This window comes from Engraulis encrasicolus, unplaced genomic scaffold (genome assembly GCF_034702125.1).
Source record: "Engraulis encrasicolus isolate BLACKSEA-1 unplaced genomic scaffold, IST_EnEncr_1.0 scaffold_286_np1212, whole genome shotgun sequence".
In the NCBI taxonomy this organism is placed as follows: Eukaryota; Metazoa; Chordata; class Actinopteri; order Clupeiformes; family Engraulidae; genus Engraulis; species Engraulis encrasicolus.
Genome location: NW_026945573.1, coordinates 11,786 through 26,689, shown reverse-complemented (window position 1 = coordinate 26,689; position 14,904 = coordinate 11,786). Strand labels below are relative to the sequence as shown.

General features: G+C 42.8%; 1 long non-coding RNA gene across 1 annotated transcript; it reads left to right on the top strand.

Moving 5' to 3' along the window:
- Nucleotides 1-11,488: 11,488 nt before the first annotated feature.
- LOC134443084 (uncharacterized) lies at nucleotides 11,489-12,682 on the top strand. The gene is made up of 3 exons (XR_010033566.1): nucleotides 11,489-11,574; nucleotides 12,401-12,493; nucleotides 12,594-12,682. It is a non-coding gene; the product is annotated as an uncharacterized LOC134443084 (long non-coding RNA).
- Nucleotides 12,683-14,904: the final 2,222 nt, after the last annotated feature.

Here is a 14,904-nt window from a genome sequence, read left to right as displayed (position 1 = left end):
TTGAGAACTTTCGCATATGGCAGGTCTCCGAGTTGTAGTTGAAGTCAGTGGTGTAGAGGGTGAACAACACCAGGGAGAGCTCTGTTCCTTGTAGAGCTCCCGTGCTGCTGACTACAGTCCCTGATGTGAAGTCACCCAGTCTGATGAACTGGGGGCGTTCTGTTAGGTAGTCTGTAATCCAGTTCACCAGCCCTGTCTGCACTCCCATCTTAAGCAGTAGTGGCTGGATTGTGTTGAAGGCACTGGAGGAATAAAATAACATGATTTTCACTGCACTGCGTCCTTTATCCAGGTGAGAATGCACCTTGTGCAGCAGATACAGGATAGCATCCCGTATACGGTAACACTTTATTTTAGGGATACATCTATTAGCACTAATACATACAATGTCCCTGTATAAGTAACTTGTAAGGCATGTACAAGGCAAAATCAAACCTTTGTTAGGCATGTATTCGCAAATGTCTTGTTCATGCACAATAAGGGATTTATTACCAATTTAACCTTATTAAGGACCTAGTAGGCCTTAGCGTTTGCTTAATACATGACTTACAAGGTACTTATGCAGGCATTGATATTGTATGTATTAGTGCTAATAGATAATAAAGTGTTACCTCCCCTACTCCCACATTCTCCAGGTAGGCAAATTGAGTCTAGTGAATGGTGAACTTGAGGTTTCGGTATGTTGAGCAGCAGAACATGCTCAAATGTCTTCATTATATGTGATGTGAGGGCGACCGGTCTGTAATCGTTCAGTTCTTTGGGGGTGTAGCTTTTTGGGTGCAGGACTGAGGCATGAAGGAGGTTTTCCACTGTGTGAGCACCTTACTCACATGCAGGCTCCTACTGAAAATGTGTTGCAGTGGCTCAGCTAGCTCTTCTGGGGTGCGTCTCTCAACGGCAAAGTAGCTAGTCGGTTAGCAATGTTGCATAGTGCATCTCTCAAAGCCGAAGTAGCTAGTCGGTTAGCAATGTTGTATAGTAGAGACTATAAAAGTTGCTAACTCTTGTGTCTCGAACGTTAGTACACAAAGTAACTACTGCTTGGAGTAATGTGCACTCTGAAGTAGTGGTGACTTTGAAAGTGAGTCGCCTCCTATCCGTATCTGGACAGTGAAGTTGAAGTACAGCTGGAGTAGATCCATTGAGTCCAGACATCACCTCAGCCACCCCAAGTAACACACAGCGCTAGTCTACTTCAGAGTGTGACTCCACCCATTAGCTAAACTTGTAGTACATATTTGACCACAAATGTGTCAATATCTTCCCAGATAGCAAGCTGACATTGAATAGATATTGATTTTCCATCTGAATCATCAGAATGGTCGACATTGAAATATTGATGCAAAATAGATGTTGAATCACCATTGTTAAACCGATGTAACCCGACCTAAAATAAAGTTGACAGCAATGATATTGAAACAACATTGATTCATGGTCGTCCTTATTATGATTGATGTATCATTGATATTTGGTTTACCGGGTGATAACAGTCATGTTGAAAAGTCATTGATTTTGTGTTGATCGGGTAATCACGTATGATCGAAAGGCCATCGATATGTAGTTTACCGGGAAAGATTGAAGTTATCAGTCGTTGCTGAACGGGACGAGACAAAGAGTGGCGCACGCTCGGATCCAGGAACAATTACAGGTAAGCAGACTTTCATACTTTTACACAGTAAGTGTCCCGCGATCCATAAACGGCCACAGTTTTCCTATTGAGAGCGTCTGGTGCGGTCACGGTCGATTTCCTCCGATCACCTACGATCGGCAACACAAGCTGAATGAAACAGGCTAGCCGGCTAGCGAGCTTTATACTGCAGCCATTCTGTGAACTGCAGCTAGCAGTACGTGTACTGGTGTCAGTTGCTGGAACACACACTTAAAACGTAATAAACTTAAACCTGCTGCACTGCACTGCACTGTAGATCCTTTTGCCTTTACACATGATCAGCGAGCAAGGCAGACTGATTTTGAATGAAACGCTGCATGTGTGAAGGTCATTGACAGTTTCTCGAACTCGCCACCTTCTGGTCACGGTCCGGCTTGAGAGTGTGAGGTCGCAGACAAAAGGTCCCGATAGCAGTAGCTAGCCAGAAATGAGCTTATGCATTCCACCAATACCAACTGCACCTTTCAGTTATTCTCTACAATCTATGGCACGTTTCCATCCTGTACAGTGGATGTCCATCACACTGCAAAAGTGAAATGATACCAAAAGTACATACACTAACGGTTGTAGTAATCCTCAGCGTTACCCATGATATTTTCTGGATGCCCACAACACAACTTCTTTTATTCGGGCAGAGCGAAATGCCTAGCCTGGTAGCAGCTACAGAAAATCTCGTAGACATATTAAGAGGCAGGAAATCATAAAATCATACGAAGCGAGAGATGCGGGAGAAGTGTTAAGTGGACACAGCATCGCATAGCAGAGTGCTTAAATAAGCACAAGAAATTCAAAAGCATGCATTGGTGTAATATGACAGTGACTGGTTTTGAAGCGGTATCTGTCCGAGTGAGGTCTAACTGTACTCGCCCCATATGCTCGTAGCCAACCAACTCTGACAAATTTACAGTCGAAATCAAAAGGAAAAGTGGACAGCACCAGATTAAAACGTCAATTCCATTAAGCACAGTGCAAGAAATTGCACAGACAGCAAGAGGCATAAAACGATTGTTTATTTAAATTACCGCCATATCACTGTCATATCACTGCTAGCCACTACTAGGAAATAAGTCATATTAGCCTACCTGCTGCATTCCTTTCACTCATAAAAACGTCCTCACACTCCGGAATGGTCGACGCATTAGTGTGTACCCATCTTTTACAGCATGCATAATAACTCCAAAAAAACAGCCACGGCATTGATGACATTTCAGGATCCCTCTGATTCACTTTGTTGTGGGCTGTCATTAAAGGCGCTGCTTGTCTAACAGGTGGTCAACTATTGAGTCCCCAGTGGTTTTCAAACAGACCATTGCTTTCAAGTGTGCTGCAGAATTTTGATGTCGATAGGCTGACTTAATCAGATTTGTAAAGCTGACAAATCCGCTGTCTGCCCCGGTGGATGACTTGTTCCATGATCCATGGGTGGATATCATCATAAAGCGGATAATAGCGGATTTTTATCTTGAAATGCCTTTCCACCGTCTTCCACCTTTCCACATTTTCATTCAATTGTTGAGTTGGTCTTCCATCTTGTCTGATCTCTAGCTTGGTGAAAGGTCGCCTTGAAAGAGGCGAAGCTATTGTAACAGGTTGCACTGTCCAGTGCAATGTAGTGTGTCCTTCAGCAGTTGCCATACACTAATGACGTCACGGGAATCCCTGGTAGCTCAGTGGCTAGTGCGTAATTGGCAACAATGCCATTGTTTTTATAAAATCAGCTGGGATAGTAAGGCTCCTAGGAGCTCTCCCGGTGCGCCAGTATTCTGATGGCCTACCCTGTGGCCTTGCAGCTGATTTTGAGTAAGGTATGTGTCACCACTATATTTCTAGATGCTATCAAACATTTAGAAGTTGTGTAGTAAACAAACTCTTTTAATTACCAGGCTGAGTAGCCAGAGATCCCCGTGGCGTCCTACCTGCCAGTCGATTCTGGACGCAGTCCTTGTCGGTGTTGTGGCAGAGGTGAGCGTGTATTCTAAAGATCCTTTTTGTTATGTCACCCTTTGTGTAATATGTGCCTGACTGTTAACCTGTCTGTTCGTTCACCTGATTCATAGACACCTCAGAGGATCATCGAGGGTCTTATGGTGACGTTCGGTGGGCAGTAGCCTACTAGCTCACCGCTGTTTTGCCCTTACGAAATTGTTTAGCCTTTCTGTTTTGTTTGTTTGTTTCATTTTCTTTTGCCTGTCCGCCGCTTTAGCTTGTCACTTGTCATTGTACGGGGTTTGGCTGTCACAGTTCTAGGCCCATGTACGCTGCTCTAGTCGGGCGGCCATACAGTAGACTAGTAGTTTTGAGTGTGATTATACGGATTTACTCTGTGTGTAGTGGATATCCACACGTATTGTCATTTAATCACTTACATAGCGTAGTGAGCCTATGCGCGTGTGTGTGACTGGCGTTTACCATGGGCCCTTGGTTTTGTGCACGAGTGGTGAACTAATTTATTCTCAACTAGTAAGCCTGCCCGGCTGGCCTAGCTCGGTGAACCCCTTTTATCCTGTGGCAGCCAACCCCGTTCCAATGAACACTACTGTTTTTATCTCAGCGGCGCAGGGCTTTAACTATTGATTTGAATTGTATTAATAAAGAAAAGATTGTTATTCCTTTAAACAAAGGTACGTCTCTTGTCCATTCTATCCGAACCTGTTGTGCCTTATTGGTTGAAATCAAAATATATTCTGGGGTGGCAGTCCCCCAGTGGCGTAGTCGTGCAATTACAAGTATCAGTTTGATGGTTATTATTTTAGGAAAAGTAACGTCCAAACTTCCACTTTGCTACATTTTGGCTTCTAGTCGGCAGAGATAGATGGAACAAAGAGACATGTCCTTTTGTTAGTTTTGAGGTTTTTTTTTTTTTTTGAAAGGCTGGTTTTAATTAGGGGCAAAACAGCGGTGGGCACAGCGTGGGGTGCCGAGCAGCAGAGCGCTGTGACCATCTCCCCCATCTCCCTGTGCACTGTCGTGGCCTTCCTGACCAACATGGAAGACGATTCCCAGGAGTGGCGGGAGATAAAGAACACCATGAGGCGGCAACAGGAGCAGTTGCAACAGATATCACAGTGGGTGGACGCTTTGCATCGGTCTCCACCAAGGTCGCAGGCAAGCCCCATCAGATGCTGGCGGTGCCATGAGCCGGGGCATTTTGCACGGGACTGTGATGGTGTACGAGCGCCATCCCGAGCACAGCCATCACCGGCAGCACAGCGGGGGGGCAATGGACGGCCTTCCCCACGTCAACCCACAGAAGGACAGCCGTCTCCAGAGCAGAGGACTCGCTGTTCGGGTGGGGTGTGGCCGGGCGTGAGGAGCTGGCCACCCATGCCCACTCCCTCAAGTTCATACTGTGTCCTCCTGCAATGTGTGTGCATGTGTGTGTGCGTCGCCTTGATGATGATGATCCAATTGTGTTTTACTTCATAGAATGGAATGTCAGTGTGAGTGGTGATCAAGGAGGGTGTGCGTACGGATACGCATGCCATGGAGTATGTGCATGTGCGTACGGTTGCCTGTGTCTGAATGCATCTGCTTGTGTGTAGGCTATGCACCTGCCTTCCCAGATGCTTGTGCGTAACCTACCAGTGTGAATGGGTGGGTCTGCCCTGTGTTTGTGCTGTGGACCCACCAGTGTGTGATTTGTCCAGAGCGACACTAGTTCTCTGCCTGGCCTGTCTGCAGTTGGGCGCCGTGTGAAAGTGCACCTGTCTGCCTGCGATGTGTGAATGTGAAAGCTGCCTGTGTGTGCGTGCGAAAGAAATGGTGATCCCATGACCCGGTACCATGGTTAACCTGCATCGGGGTATTTTTGGGGTTGGTCATTAGTGTGTTGTTTTTTTGTTGTGTCGTCGGGACGACGACAAAAACGCTGGGGGAAAATGTAACAGGTTGCACTGTCCAGTGCAATGTAGTGTGTCCTTCAGCAGTTGCCATACACTAATGACGTCACGGGAATCCCTGGTAGCTCAGTGGCTAGTGCGTAATTGGCAACAATGCCATTGTTTTTATAAAATCAGCTGGGATAGTAAGGCTCCTAGGAGCTCTCCCGGTGCGCCAGTATTCTGATGGCCTACCCTGTGGCCTTGCAGCTGATTTTGAGTAAGGTATGTGTCACCACTATATTTCTAGATGCTATCAAACATTTAGAAGTTGTGTAGTAAACAAACGCTTTTAATTACCAGGCTGAGTAGCCAGAGATCCCCGTGGCGTCCTACCTGCCAGTCGATTCTGGACGCAGTCCTTGTCGGTGTTGTGGCAGAGGTGAGCGTGTATTCTAAAGATCCTTTTTGTTATGTCACCCTTTGTGTAATATGTGCCTGACTGTTAACCTGTCTGTTCGTTCACCTGATTCATAGACACCTCAGAGGATCATCGAGGGTCTTATGGTGACGTTCGGTGGGCAGTAGCCTACTAGCTCACCGCTGTTTTGCCCTTACGAAATTGTTTAGCCTTTCTGTTTTGTTTGTTTGTTTCATTTTCTTTTGCCTGTCCGCCGCTTTAGCTTGTCACTTGTCATTGTACGGGGTTTGGCTGTCACAGTTCTAGGCCCATGTACGCTGCTCTAGTCGGGCGGCCATACAGTAGACTAGTAGTTTTGAGTGTGATTATACGGATTTACTCTGTGTGTAGTGGATATCCACACGTATTGTCATTTAATCACTTACATAGCGTAGTGAGCCTATGCGCGTGTGTGTGACTGGCGTTTACCATGGGCCCTTGGTTTTGTGCACGAGTGGTGAACTAAAAATTCTCAGCTAGTAGCTTGCCCGGCTGGCCTAGCTCGGTGAACCCCTTTTATCCTGTGTCAGCCAACCCCGTTCCAATGAACACTACTGTTTTTATCTCAGCGGCGCAGGGTTTTAACTATTGATTTGAATTGTATTAATAAAGAAAAGATTGTTATTCCTTTAAACAAAGGTACGTCTCTTGTCCATTCTATCCGAACCTGTTGTGCCTTATTGGTTGAAATCAAAATATATTCTGGGGTGGCAGTCCCCCAGTGGCGTAGTCGTGCAATTACAAGTATCAGTTTGATGGTTGTTATTTTAGGAAAACTAACATCCAAACTTCCACTTTGCTACACTAGCAAGCCACATCGTCGCTCTCGTCCATTAATCTCAAACAAGGCTTGCAAAAATCACTGGAACATGCCCAGGTTGCTTTACGCATTCTCCCATTCAAACCGCAAAGCCCTCTAGCACAGTGATTCCCTGGCCCGCAAGCACCGCGCACCATGCATGCAACGAAAATCAACATGTGATCAAAGCAAAACTTTCAGAAATTGCACGATATGGGATTTTCAATATATTTTGAAAAGTTTTATGGACCGATGTGTGTTGTTAGGATTCATTTTAATTAAAACTATATTTTGTGTGTTTCAGATGCCCTCGCTCAACAGCCTGGTGGGATGGATGATCTTGTTTTTACACAAGCTGTGCAGAAATGGCTGCGCTATGCGCCGGACAGAGCTGGAGGTGCCGGTCGCGGTGACAGTAATTAAAATAATTCAAATAATAAACATCTTTCTTAATAAACATCTTGTGTTTCATATTTATTATTTTATATTATTAAAATATGGATCCTGGCTGTAGATGAAGCAGGATATATGAGCCAGATAATTCTGGTAGGCTTTCTATTGAAATAACATTGAAAGCTCATTGATTTTTAGTTACGTCGAAATTTCAATGTTGTTTCAATATAGGCACGTATCGAAATACAGTTGAAGTTACGTGGATCCATAGTTACAAAATCAACATAGTTTCAATGTTAGTCGAGGGTGCAAACTGATGCTTCAATGGTTTAGCGTCGACAATGGAATGCTGATTCTACATCGATTCAATGTAAGCTTGCTATCTAGGTTTTAATCCTGTGGTGCAAAAGCGCTGAAAATCAATCGACATGCACACAAAGTCATGATACAGCTGCGAGAGTGTTCAGAACACAAATTCACGTCATGTCATTTGTTCGTGAAAAAAAAATGTCATATCCTTGGAATCTGATGAATCCCACACTAATAATATACTTTTAGCTGTATACCGATTGAATTTCGTCTCATTTCGATGTGTAATTTGTGAAATATTTAGATTAGAAAGTATTGGTTACTCCCGGAAATGCACTGCTCTACGTGTCAAGTACTTCATTTTTTTTGGCGCGCATTTAATTTCATAGCCTAGGGGTTCGAATCCAATGTGCAGCATGTTGACAATAACTGGTGAAATCGTGTTTTGGACCCTACAGTGTAACACATTTTCCCTTGGCTGCGCGTGTGTGTTGGTAATGCACAAAATAAATGATCTATTTCTGCCAGATATTTCCAAAATTGTGGCACTGCAACCATGTGGATTCAAACCTGCGTGGCTTCTGTTTTCCCATTGGGATGCAAGCGTGAATACCACTAGGCTATGTAATGAAATTTGTGCAAAATTTTTTAGGGATATGACAGTTCAACAGGTGAATTTCCGGGAGTAACCACTACTTTATTATCCAAATATTTTACAAATTACACCTCGGAAAGAAACGAAACCCAATGGGCATGCAGATAACACTGCATTATTGGTGCGGACGGTGTCAGATTGTAATGCCACGGCCGTGTTTTTTCACAAAGAAATTACAAGGTGTGTTGTGGAGAAAACAGCTGAGTCACGGTGTCGTGACATCCAATCAAATGTGCTGGTGGTGGTTGTACACTATTGCTTTGTACTTCACGCACTGAATTTAGGAGGAAACAGCTGAATCATGACTCAGCAAGACACATGTGGTTGTCATCCAATCAAAAGGGCTATTCATGCTTATCTCTTGTTGCTTCTTTGGTCACGCACTGCAATGACAAGAAAGTAAGTAGCGGTGTGGACTCAGGAAAGTAGCCACACTACTTTGGGCTTACTGTGGGTAAGGTTTCGAGAAATGCACGTATTTCGCCTTGAAGTAAGTACATATGTTCAAAGTACATCTGCAGAAAGATGCCAACGATCCAGAAACGCACTCCTGCATAGGTGTTGAGAAGTCTGGCGCTAACACCATCTGGTTCGTTGACTTTCGGCTTAAGCCGTCTCAGTGCGCCTCTGACTTGCTCTGTGGTAATGGGGGGGGGACTGCTCCTCTTGCGGAGCAAACACAACACACCTGGGGTAGATTTCTCAAAGGCGAAGTAGCTAGTCGGTTAGCAACTTTGCAGAGTAGATACTATAAAAGTTGCTAACTCCTGTGTCTCGAACGTTAGCACACGAAGTAACTACTGCTTGGAGTAATGTGCACTCTGAAGTAGTGGTGACTTTGAAAGTGAGGCGCCTCCTATCCGTATCTCGACAGTGAAGTTGAAGTACAGCTGGAGTAGATCCATTGAGTCCAGACATCACCTCAGCCACCCCAAGTAACACACAGCGCTAGTCTACTTCAGAGTGTGACTCCACCCATTAGCTAAACTTGTAGTACACATTTGACCACAAATGTGTCAATATCTTTTAATCCTGTGGTGCAAAAGCGATGAAAATCAATCGACATGCACACAAAGTGATGATACAGCTGCGAGAGTGTTCAGAACACAAATTCACATCATGTCATTTGTTCGTGAAAAAAAACCGTCATATCCTTGGAATCTGATGAATCCCACACTAATAATATACTTTTAGCTGTATACCGATTGAATTGCGTCTCATTTCGATGTGTAATTTGTGAAATATTTAGATAAGAAAGTATTGGTTACTCCCGGAAATGCACTGGCTTACGTGTCAAGTACGGAAATTTTTGTGATGCGAATTTCATTACATAGCCTAGGGGTATTTACGCTTGCCTATCAATGGGAAGACGCGAGCCACGCGGGTTCGAAACCAGTGTGCAGCATGTTGACAACAACTCGTGAAATCGTGTTTTGGACCCTACAGTGTAACACATTTTCCCTTGGCTGCACGTGTGTGTTGGTAATGCACAACATAAATTATCTATTTCTGCCAGATATTTCCAAAATTGTGGCACTGCAACCATATGGATTCGAACCGGCGTGGCTTCTATTTTCCCATTGGGATGCAAGCATGAATACCACTAGGCTATGTAATGAAATCCACTTGAAAATATTTCAGGGATATGACACTTTAACAGGCGATTTTCTGGGAGTAACCACAACTTTATTGTCCAAATATTTTACAAATTACACCTCGGAATGAAACGAAATCCAATCGGCATGCAGATAATACTGCATTATTGGTGCGGACGGTGTCAGATTGTAATGCCACGGCCGTGTTTTTTCACAAAGAAATTACAAGGTGTGTTGTGGAGGAAACAGCGGAGTCACGGTGTCGTGACATCCAATCAAATGTGCTGGTGGTGGTTGTACACTATTGCTTTCTACTTCACGCACTGAATTTAGGAGGAAACAGCTGAATCATGACTCAGCAATCATGCTTATCTCTTGTTGCTTCTTTGGTCACGCACTGCAATGCCAAGAAAGTAAGTAGCGGTGTGGACTCAGGAAAGTAGCCGCACTACTTTTGGCTTACTGTGGGAATAGTAAGGTTTCGAGAAATGCACGGATTTCGCCTTGAAGTAAGTAGATAACTACAAAGTACATCTGTAGTTCAAAGCTAACATTGCGGAAACGCACCCCTGGGGTGCATCTCTTAAAGGCGAAGTAGCTAGTCGGTTAGCAATGTTGCATAGTAGATACTATAAAAGTTGCTAACTCTTGTGTCTCGAACGTTAGCACACAAAGTAACTACTGCTTGGAGTAATGTGCACTCTGAAGTAGTGGTGACTTTGAAAGTGAGGCGCCTCCTATCCGTATCTGGGGTAGATTTCTCAAAGGCGAAGTAGCTAGTCGGTTAGCAACTTTGCAGAGTAGATACTATAAAAGTTGCTAACTCCTGTGTCTCGAACGTTAGCACACGAAGTAACTACTGCTTGGAGTAATGTGCACTCTGAAGTAGTGGTGACTTTGAAAGTGAGGCGCCTCCTATCCGTATCTGGACAGTGAAGTTGAAATACAGCTGGAGTAGATCCATTGAGTCCAGACATCACCTCAGCCACCCCAAGTAACACACAGCGCTAGTCTACTTCAGAGTGTGACTCCACCCATTAGCTAAACTTGTAGTACATATTTGACCACAAATGTGTCAATATCTTTTAATCCTGTGGTGCAAAAGCGATGAAAATCAATCGACATGCACACAAAGTGATGATACAGCTGCGAGAGTGTTCAGAACACAAATTCACGTCATATCATTTGTTCGTGGAAAAAATGTCCTAGGAATCTGATGAATCCCACACTAATAATATACTTTTAGCTGTATGCCGATTGAATTGCGTCTGAGGAAACAGCTGAATCATGACTCAGCAATCATGCTTATCTCTTGTTGCTTCTTTGGTCACGCACTGCAATGCCAAGAAAGTAAGTAGCGGTGTGGACTCAGGAAAGTAGCCGCACTACTTTTGGCTTACTGTGGGAATAGTAAGGTTTCGAGAAATGCACGGATATCGCCTTAAAGTAAGTAGTTAACTACAAAGTACATCTGTAGTTCAAAGCTAACAATGCGGAAACGCACCCCTGTATTATGTATTGTCATGTATTTACTTTCTTACTTTAAAATGATCTGTCTGGACATTTACTACATATTAAATGTCTAGTATGGTGAATAAATCAAATTTGGAATATGAAGGACCAAGATGGGGGTAAGATGGGAGCAGGTTGCCTAAGGACGGATCACAGACATACAGTGCACAATTACCTTTATACTGAACTCCACATCACTCTGTATTGTCATCATACCATTTATCCATACGCCTCTAATTCTGATGGAATCTTTTCATGACTTGTGTTTGTTTTTCTACAGACCGCGTTGGATTTTTAAGTGTAATGATGCTGCTGTCTTTACTGTCATCCCTTGTTTTCCTGGACCATCCCACAAGCACATTAGGTAAATTTAGTGGCATGTTCTCTGCATTGAATGTGGTTGGAAGCTGCATTGCAAAGTTTTAGCATATCAAGCACCAAGGGATACATATACCTTATGTTCATATCGTGCATTCCCAACCCAGACCCAGTAAATCCTCTGTCCACTCAAAATGCTTTCTGATCTCCAGACTTTTATTTAGTCAAGTCAAGTCTATTGTCTATTTCTTTACATGCGCTGGTCATACAAAGAATTGAAATTACGTTTCTTACTTTCCCATGCAGACAGACATAGAATGAAATGAATGAATGAATGAATGAATGAATGAATGAATGAATGAATGAATGAATGAATGACATACAGTAGAATGAAATGAAAGTGTTTCATGTAACTTATCAATCTATGTCATGGTCCTTGAGCCAGGTTGTGACAGTTTCAAAAACTATTTCATTCAGAATTACTAATATGGACTGGCAATGTCAGGATTTACACTGAGAAAATTGTCAGGAAGGTCAGCTGTTGCCCTTTAAGATACTGTACCAAAGAAAATGCCCGATGTCTTAGGCACCTTATCCAAACTATAAGTATAAAGGGTACATGCACTCATTAACTAATTATCTTCCAAGATGTACTGATTACCCGATCAACCTCCATCAACCGAACTGTGAAATTGTCTCACGATGAAGTGTTCAGTGTAATGATGCAAATGATATAGGGCTACTACAAAAAATATGAGGCAGAAGTCTCCAAGATGGTATTGAAACTATTCTGTTAATATAATCATATGTTGGCGATTTGCCATTGCTGTGACTTGAAGATTACCTCCTTCCATTTTATTTTCCTATCACAGAAGTTCCATATGGAGTAGTGTACATGTTTGGTACCTCTGGACTGAATGTAGTGACGTCTATCGCACTGATGACTGAATTGATATTAAAATCAAGTAAGAGATACTTAAATGACTTTGATAATTCTATTTTTAAAACTACAATTATTTCATATTTTATCATTCTATTTTTTCACTAATGGAATCTATCTCATAGTGACAGGAGAACGCCATTTCGATCTGCGAGTGATTGTGTTCCTGACTGAAAGTATTTTCGTCTTTTCTTGGATGTCATTGGCAGTGCTCTCTGTTTGTAAGTGCCGACAAGAATCAAGTTGTCATAAAGTATAACGTCAATGATGTTAGTAATTATTGTGTAACTAATGCTTAATTTAATTTTCCCTATGTTTTTGCAAACCCATTGGGATTGGTACCTTCGTTCATAAAGGGACAAGTAGCAGGTAATGTATTATTATGTGCTTATACTGTAGCAAATTATTTTCACATAGCACAGGGAGAATAGAGGAGGAAATAAACTCGCTATTTTCTGAAAAGGAATACTTGCTAACAAGTTTTAAGCAACCTGGTGAAAGACTTTTAAGTATACTTAACTTGTAGGCAAAGCAGTTCTGTTGTTTGACACTGCATGATTTCATGCTGAACATAACTTTCATTTGACTTTGATTTTTGAGGCCATATCTTGGCTGACGCCTGGCTTTAGACTTGTGGGCACTGTCACAACCAAGAGGGTATGATCTTTGGGGAAATCTGTTAATGAACATGTGATTCTAAGCAGTTGTGTGCAAAATTCAGAATTTCGGAATTTAATTAAATTCTGACAAGTCTTTTGCATCAGGTTGCTTTAAAATGAAGTGCTTTATAAATTGTACACACCACATTGTAAATGATTTCATTAACAGACACCTTCACATTCCCATACTATTTACACCCTGCACCCCCCGTTAAAGTGCATATTAACCAGTGTTGGGGGTAACTTTCATGCGTTTTTTTTTTTTGTAACGAGTAATCTAACGCATTAGTTTTGTGAATTCAGTAATCAGAAGTTACTTTCCAAAATAAGGACTCGTTACTGCATTACTTTAAGAATTAATGAGTTTACTTTAATTCATTAATGTGTCCACGAGACACGTTGTAGACGATGCGTCTGTGCCCTGTTGAGCGGTTTGCCTGTGTGTAGGCCTACTGTGTATGTGTGTGTGTGTGCGTGCGTGCACCTGTGTGTGTAGGCTACGTATGTTTGCACCGCGACTGGGAAAGAAAGGAAAAAAAGTAACAGGCGCGAAGCAATGCGTGCGCGGATGGCAGGCAGCCCAAACAACAGCAACTTGATTACAGAGCACCGTCACATGCAGTGCCGCTTGCTATGAGAAGAACTAGGAAGAAGGGAGGATGAGAGGCAGAAAGAGAGAGAGAGAGGTGACACGCGGAGCCGGGGGAGAGGCATCAAGAGGGGTTGATGTTTTAAAAAGCAGTCTACATACTGTACAACGGAAGGGGGTCAGAAATATATCTAATTAGATCAAGCCCACACAAAGCATAGAAATGCACACCATCGAAATAAAGCATGCTGGTAAAGTGCTTCCTAGTCAGGCTATTTGCGGTGGAGGGAGATGCTGACATCTAAACGGTCGTCTCACTCAGGGGCGAAGTGGGAGAACTTTTCCCACCGGGACAATTTTCACCTTGGCGGCCCTTTTTACTATTTTTTTTTCATGCAGAGCCTATATTACATCCTTGTTGTCACAAAGATGTTAATGCCCATGTTTTATTTGGCTATGTCATATCAATGTTGTCATGGTGTAATTAAGCGTTTTCAGCAAACAGTGAATTAGATTGCCAGCACAGCAATCCCATCTGCATGAAATCCCATCTACGTAGCCTACATGATCTCTACTGAAAAGCTTACAGGACATGACTTCTGCTGTTACTTTTTTGACTGAGACTCATAGATGTCATTCCTAATGTGAAAAGTCCTTTGTAATACATGCTACCATTGTAGCACGTTAATGTTAAATACATCATTTTTTATACGTGGCATCTTACGTAATTACAGTGATATTACGATATTTAATATGACGTTCCATCTGACATAACACTTCTGAAATAAGCTTATATTCATAATCATTGTTGTGCATTCATGTTGGATATATACCTCTATTCCAGGGGCCGCACCTGAGCGCCCAATCTCTGTGTGACTATCTATGACTTATGATAGGCCCAGCCACTATGGACCTTACACATCTAAGAATCCTGGTCCTAACCTACGTTGACCTTATGACTCTACATTCTCTGTCTATATCTTCTTCCTCTGCCTTCCTGCTTTTTCTGCCTCTCCTCTATACCTCTCCTTTTAAATCTATCTCTAACAATGTTTTTTTTCCCATTTGTTAAGCACTTTGAGTTACATGCCTTGTATGACACAGTGCTATACAAATACAATTATTATTATTATTATTATTATTTCTTTCATTTCAGACAAAGCAGAGAGCAAACGCAACAGGTATGTG